The 7830-nt window shown below is 37.9% G+C and overlaps 1 pseudogene; it reads right to left on the bottom strand.

Moving 5' to 3' along the window:
• Positions 1-1764: 1764 nt before the first annotated feature.
• LOC109253784 (cyclin-dependent kinase 1-like) lies at positions 1765-3998 on the bottom strand (annotated as a pseudogene).
• Between the last annotated feature and the right edge of the window lie 3832 nt (positions 3999-7830).

Genomic DNA, 7830 nt, shown 5'->3' on the forward strand with positions numbered 1-7830 from the left:
GTTGAAAAATTTGCCCCATTGGATTTCTTTGGCATTTTTGTCAAAAATTAATTGACCATATATGAGTGGGCCTATTTCTGGACTCTTTGTTCTGTTCCATTGATCTATATGTCTATCCTATGTTAATAGCACACTGTCTTTATTATTGTAGCTTTATGGTAAATCTTAAAATAGTGTAGTTCTTACACTATTTTAGGCTGCAGTGTAGGAGGTAGTCTAAGTCCTCCAACTTTGTTCTTCTTTTCAAAGTTGTTTTGGCTATTTTAAGTTCTTAACATTTACATACAAATTTCACTATCAGTTTGTCAATCTCTATTAAGAAAAAACCTGGTGGCGTTGTGATTCAGATTACATTGAATCCCAATACATTGAAAAGTATTGACATCTTAATAATATTGAGTCTTTCAATCCATAAACATTGTATATATCTTTACTTATTTAGGCCTTCTTTAGATATTTCAGTAATTATTTTGTCATTTCAGTGTAGAGGTTTAGCACATATTTTGTTAAATTTATCCAGAAGTGTTCTATGTCTTTTGATGCTATTATAAGTGGTATTTGTGGTAGCCAGCCTCCAGATTGGCCTGAAATGCTCCTTCCCTCCTGGTATTCATGCGCTTGTATAGAACCCCTCACCCTCCACACACTTTGTACCAGGGTTGATCTGTGTGACCAAGAGAGTATGACAGAAGTGACAGGAGGCCACTGCTGAGACTAAGTGATCAAAGGCATTACAGCTGTTTCATTGCTCTCTCTTGTATTGCTTGCTCTGAAAGACATTGGAGCAGATCTACTGGAAGGTCCAACGTGGTGAAGAAATGAGACCTTCATAAAGGAGAAACTGAGGCCTCTACCAGCAAGATGTGAATGAGTGATCTTGGAAGTAGATCCTTCAGATGAGTGCAGCCCTGGCTAACATCTTGATGACAACCCCGAGCTATGCTGCCCCCTGAAACTGCTCCCTGATTCCTGACTCTCCAAAACTATGTGAGATAATAAATGTTTGTTGTGTCAAGCTGCTAATTTGTAGCAATTGAAAACTAATACAGCAGTGTTTTTTTTTTTAAATGAACGGTATCTATTATAATTTCTAATCCTTTGTTTCTAGAATATAGAAATTCTATTTTTTTTATAGACCTTGTATCCTGTGTCCTTGCTGAAATCAGCTCTTTTGCAGATATTTTAGGATTTTCTGCATAGGCAATCATGTCATCTGTGACAAAGACAGTTTTACTTCTTTTCAAATATGCATGCCTTTTATTTATTCTACTGCCTTATTAAACTGGCTAGGATTTTTAGTATAATGTTGAATAAAATGGTGAAAGCAGATATTCTTGCCTTGTTTTTGATCTTAGGGGAAAGCCACTCAGTCATTCACCATTAGTATTGGTGTCAGCTGTAGGTTTTCTGGAGCTGCTCTTTATCAGGTCGGGGAAGTTTTCGTCTGCTCTTAGTTTACTGACAGGTTTAAAAAAATGTTGCCCCCTAATTCCTGTCATCAATACTAGATTTATAGTTTTATTATAGTAACAAATACTTGTTACAGTTTGTTACAGTGAGATCTACACTCATACACAGAATTACTATATTTAAATTGATATAGAACAATATTTACATTTTTAAGTTACACTTTTGAAATTAGATGATGAAGTGTAGCTTAAGTTTTACAACATAGAAAAGAACACATGAGACAAAAATAGAGGTAACAGTAAAAATATAGCTATCTGTTCTTGAGACAGCATGTGGAAATTTTTTGTCAGAAAGCTACATCTTCTCAATAGGATTGTCCAAATCATTAAAATATGGATGATTCAATGTCATTTGCCAGAAACTTGTTTGTTGGGATTAACATTTTTGAAAGCAAATCTAAGCCATTTACAACCAAGTTTTTAATATGGGATGCTGGACTTCCTGGTTTCCACTTGGAAAATTTACTCTTACAGTCTTCTAAAGAATCCACTTCTGCCCACCCTTCATTATTGGGGGTCCCCAAAGCTCTAAAAATCCTGAAGACTTGATAAATTTCTGAACCCCTATGGAAAAGTGGCTTATTAGTTGCTAATTCTGCAAATATGGTCAACTGGAGTTGAATAGAGAGCTGACCCCAGCAATACTTGGGCAAAACTATACCAGAGTGTTACTACCTCATGTATATATGCTCTGACAGGTATTCCAAAAGCTCTGGCAAGGCCCAGACCAGCCAATTTAGTTGTTCCTTTGTGGCCAATAGATTTCAAGGTTTTAAGCCTCCGTGGGGAGCTATTCTAGAGGGACAAAACAACATCCCTTGAATGATTTGGTACAAACACGTCCTTTTTTTTTTCCTTTTCAAATTTTTGTTTAAATTCTAGTTAGTTAACATACAGTGCAATATTGGTTTTAGGAGTAGAATTTAGTGGTTCATCATTACATACAACACCCAGTGCTCATCATAACAATTCCCTCTTTAATACCCATCACCCATCTGGCCCATCCTCCATCCACCTCCCCTCTAGCAATCCTCAGTTTGTTCTCTATCATTAAGAGTCTCTTGTGGTTTGTTTGCCTCTCTTCTCTCCTCCTCCCCCCGCCCATATGGTCACCTGTTTTGTTTTTTAAATTCCACATATGAGTGAAATCATATGGTATTTGTCTTTCTCTGATGGACTTATTTTGCTTAGCATAATACATTCTAGCTCCATCCACATCAGTGCAAATGGTAAGATTTCCTTCTTTTTGATGGCTGAGTAATATTCCATTGTGTGTGTGTGTGTGTGTGTGTGTGTGTGTGTGTGTGTATGTATATATATCACATCTTCTTTATCCTTTCATCAGTTGGTGGATGTTTGGACTCTTTCCATAGTTTGGCTATTGTTGATAATGCTGCTATAAACATCGGGGTGCATATACCCCTTTGAATCTATATTTTTGTATCCTTTGGGCAAACAACTAGTGTAATTGCCAGATTGTAGGGTAGTTCTATTTTTTTTAAGTTTATTTATTTATTTTGAGAGAGAGAGCATGTGCATGTGTGCATAAGTGGGGGAGAGGCAGAGAGAGGGAGAGACAGAATCCTGAGCAGGTACTGCTCTATCAGCACAGAGCCCTATGTGGGGCTCAAGCTCTCTAACCCATGAGATTATGACCTGAGCCAAGATCAAGAGCCTGATGCTTAATCTACTGAGCCACCAGGTGCTCCACGGTAGTTCTATTTTCAACTTTTTAAGCAACTCCATACTGTTTTCCACAGTGGCTGCACCAGTTTGCCTTCCCACCAATAGTACAAGAGGGTTTAGGGTTTCCCTTTCTCCTCATCCTCTCCAACACCTATTGTTTATTGTATTGTTACTTTTAGCCATTCTGACAGGGGTGAGGTGGTATTTCATTGTGGTTTTGGTTTATATTTCCCTGACGATCAGTGATGTTGAGCATCTTTTCATGTGTCTGTTAGCCATCCAGGTGTCTTCTTTGGAAAAGGCTCTCTTCATGTCTTATGCCCATTTCTTAACTGGATTATTTATATTTTGGGTGTTGAGTTTGATAAGTTACTTATAGGTTTTGGATACTAACCCTTTATCAGATATGTCATTTGCTATCTTCTCCCATTCGGTAGGCTGCCTTTTAGTTTTGTTGATTGCTTCCTTTGCTGTGAAGAAGCTTTTCATCTTGGTGAAGTCCTAACACTTAATTTTTGGTACAAATAAGCCTTAACAAGTGAAGAATCCATGAACTGACGAGGAGCGATGGGATCCAAGTATTTCTTAAGATCCAAGGAATTCAAAGATGTGATATAACCTGGAATCCTGTATAAGCATATCTTGAAGACTGACTATATTTGAATGACAAACTTCTTTTAATAAAGAAATTTCCTGAATTATAGTACTAGAAACATCTTCCTCTTTACTTCCTAGTCTGATTTTCTTCTTGGCTACCAGTTGACTTGTAATTTTTTGTCTACCCTTATATATAACTCCATAGGTACATTCTTCAATTATCTCTATTTCAGTATAATATTCCATACTTACCCAATAAGTAATGGTGGATACTGTGATGGTGGGATTGGGGAGTTAGAGGCATGGTGGAGGCAGGAATGGCAGCTACCTTGTCTATGTCATTCTTTCTTAAACTTCCAACTTTACCCCAAGATAAACGCCACTTCATCATCATGTATGAATTGTTTTTGAAAACATTTGATGAATACTTTTCGCTTTTCTACTATTTGAGGCACATCTGCATTTCATGCATCATCAAGAGGTCAGGAGACTCTACTCCCCATTGGCTGCTGTTGGATTACAGTGGTGCCTTGGTGCCTGAACGTGGGTGGACAAGTGTGTTTTGTAACCCTCTGAGATCCTTGAGGGGAGTGTCCAGACTGAGACACATGGGAATCTTGGTGGACTATTGATAATTTCTTGCCCCCTTGTATCAATTTATTTGTTCAAATCAAATATTTGTTCAGCTTTAGTCTGGAGGAGGAGCTGAAAACTGAGATAATAAAGGAGGATAATAAAGGGAGAAGGAGGACTATTAGTAGAAACCCCAAAATAGGGAGAACACTTAGATGCTGACTCCCCTAAAATGACAAATATTCATGATCAAAAGCATGGCTCCTAGGTGTCTTAGTCATATCTCCAGGATTGTTTTATGGTATTCCTTCTAGTTTTTCTGAGAAGTGCTTTGAAATTCCATTTTTTCCTCCATTGCCTTAAGTTTTGTGGTGTGCAAGCGCCCTGGTGACAGATGAGTACACATTTCCTTATGTGTACCAGCACAGAAGGCAGCTGCCTGGTGGACCCACTCCTTCATCTGACTCTGGCCTATTTCCTTTTAGTGCTTTGAGTTCATTAGGAGTTTGATCAGTATTTGGTGAAAGCTCAGTGTCCCCCTTCTTTGGGACTCCAAGGATATGGGTATGAGATACTATGAAAATTTATTTTGACTTGAGAGCATTAAGACCAAGGATTAAAAAATGTCTCTTGGTCTGTCTTGGAAGCTGGGGTCACTGTCCATATGCTCTGAGCAGCGGCACTGAGACATGAGACTGGGAAAAGGAAATTTCCAGTAGATAAGAGGGTAGGAGAGAGCCTGAATGGCTCCTCTAAGTCCTGAACAACTGCCAAATTCTCAAGGAAATATGTGGAGAAGGGTGAGAACCTCTTGGCTCTCTCCCACATCCAGTCAGCTGTGGATCTCGGAGTCTGTGAAAGTCCCTCTTTTTCTCTCCATTATCCCATTTTGCATTCTCCCTCACCTTTCCCCCTCTAATCTAGACTGGGACAATCAGAAGACAAAAGAATTCTACTTAAAAACAAGTGTAGGTAGGTATTTATAGTAGGGAAATGGACTGAATAAGCCAGCTGCTAAAAATAGAAGATCTGACTTAATCCATTCAGGAAGATTGTGGCCCAATGCATATAGGGATAAAATAAATCAATTCAGATCTAATGTTTAGAAAAAGTAGCCCAGACTGGGATAGTTGGCTTCTCATGAGAAATGATACAGAGTTTCCCAAATTGGCAGAAATGGTGGGGATGAGCTTTGCAGGCAAAAGACTTGACTCTTCACCTGGATATCAGAAGATCTTCTAAAGTCTGTTTTAATTTTCTTCTGGGAAAATTGGTCTAAGCCCTCTAAGCTTTGCACTACATAAATTTCAGTTAAGTCTGCTGAACCCATAAGGGAGTTTTGGAGCTCTGACTTATGTTTGGAGAATATTAATTCTCTGTCAATTTAATGGTGGATGCTCATTCAATTTTCCCACATGTGTAGGTTCTTTGAGTGAATAAACAAATGCACAGCATTTATTGAGCACTTACTGAGTGCCATGCACCATACTAGGCTCTTCTCATACTATTTTATTTAGGCCTCACCACAACCCTGGTATATGCTCTCCACTTTTATGATCTACAAACCAAGGCTTAGCTAGGATTTTCCAAAGCTATGCTGTTTGTGGATAGAAGGTTGAGATTTGAACTCATTTCTAGCATTGGCGATATATACTGAGTCTTGCAGTATTTATTCAGTCCTCTTGGCATTTTATTCTGGGCTGTGTACTTATAGGCCCTCAGTTGGTGTTTGTTTACGATGAAGGCTTTATCTGTTTTACTTCTTCCTACTTTGAGGTCAACAGCCTACTTGCACTGTTCAACATCATGTCTACTTTATATTATCTTATATCATCTTGTCTATCAGTTAGGAATGTAAGTTGCAAAAAAAAACCCCACACCTCACCTGAACCAATGTGGTGGTTTAAAAATATGACTGCAAATTCTTTGATACTCCTCCCATTGAGATATGGGGTCTGTGTCTCCTTTCCTTGAATCTGGTGACTATTTTGACCAACTGAGTACTGCAGAAGTGACATTGCATGATTCCTGCATGAGGCTAGGTCATAAAAAGCCATGCAACTTTCACTTAATTCTCTTGGGATGCTTGCTCTCTGTGCTGTGAAAAGCCAAAGCCATATGGAAAGGTCACATGTGAAGGTACTCTGGCCATCAGTCCCATCTGAGTCTAGTCTTTGGTTAGCTCAGCCCAAATACCAGACACATGAGTGAAGAAGCCACTTCAAAGTAGATCCTCCAGGTTTAGCTGTTCTAGTTCCTAGGTGTTTGAGGCATTCAGCTGTTTGTTTCCTCTGTAGAGGCCCCAGTCATGGTGGAGTGGAGACAAACCATTCCTGCGGGACCCCATCTGAAATCCTGACCCACAGAATCTGAGGAATGTAAGGAATATTGTTACGTTTTAATTATGAGCTTCTCTTAAGTCGTATATTAAAATCATATAGTGGTCTGTCATTCACAATGATTGTTTTTAAACTATTTATTTGTTTATTTATTTTAAATTCCAGTGTAGTTAACATAAAGTGTTATGTTAGTTTCAGGTGTACAATACAGTGATTCAACAATTGTATACATTACTCAGTGCTCATCACAATAAGTGTACTCTTAATCCCCATCACCTATTTCACCCATCCCCCCAGCCACCTCCCCTCTGGTAACCATCTGTTTGTTCTCTAGAGTTAAGCATTAAAAATTATTTTTAATCTACCAGCTGACAGCCCAGTTAGGTCCTCCTTGGATTATGTGGAAACCATAATCCAATGATGTTTTTCTGTCACCATGTTTTGGGTTAGCTTGTTACACAGTAAGAGTAACTGGAATATCCAAATTGGTTCAACTAGATGATGAGTTTTGAAAACAGACGATGCTGATTACTTCTATGGGAAGCTTCTCAGTGTCCAATTCAGCACTGAGAACATCAGTTCTGTTTAATATGTTTACTTATTGTTGGGATGAGGACTGGATATTGTATGGAAACCAATTTGACAATAAATTATATTAAAAAATGTTTACTTATTGAAGAAAGAGAAGGAGGAGGTTTTCCAGAGCAGAGGTCTTCAGAATTTTTTCCTTGCATGTCCCCTGAAAGGATTTTGAGAGACAATGTACCCCCTTGCATGTTTTTAACTTGATATCTACAGTTTCCCATTATAACTTTACATAGTTGCAAAGAGTATAATTTTTGGCATATTTTAAATACTGACATTTAAGAATAAACCTTTGTTTGCTCTTTTTCAATTCCCAATGAAGTCTAAATATCATCATACTACTACCTTTGGTTTATAAATACCCAAACAAGATTTTCTTCAGTAGTCAGACATTTTTACATCATTTCTTTTCTCCTTAACTTACATTTTCATTCTGCTTTCCCCACAGAATTTTATCCTAATGTAATATATTTTTATGCTTGAAAGTTTTTTATTGATTTCAGTATTATACTTCTCTGCAACAATAACATGCATATAAATTGAAATAGCATTTGAAAATATTTCACATGACTAAAAGGCTT

This window comes from Panthera pardus, unplaced genomic scaffold (genome assembly GCF_024362965.1).
Source record: "Panthera pardus isolate Hobbes unplaced genomic scaffold, ASM2436296v1 HiC_scaffold_24, whole genome shotgun sequence".
Lineage (NCBI taxonomy): Eukaryota > Metazoa > Chordata > Mammalia > Carnivora > Felidae > Panthera > Panthera pardus.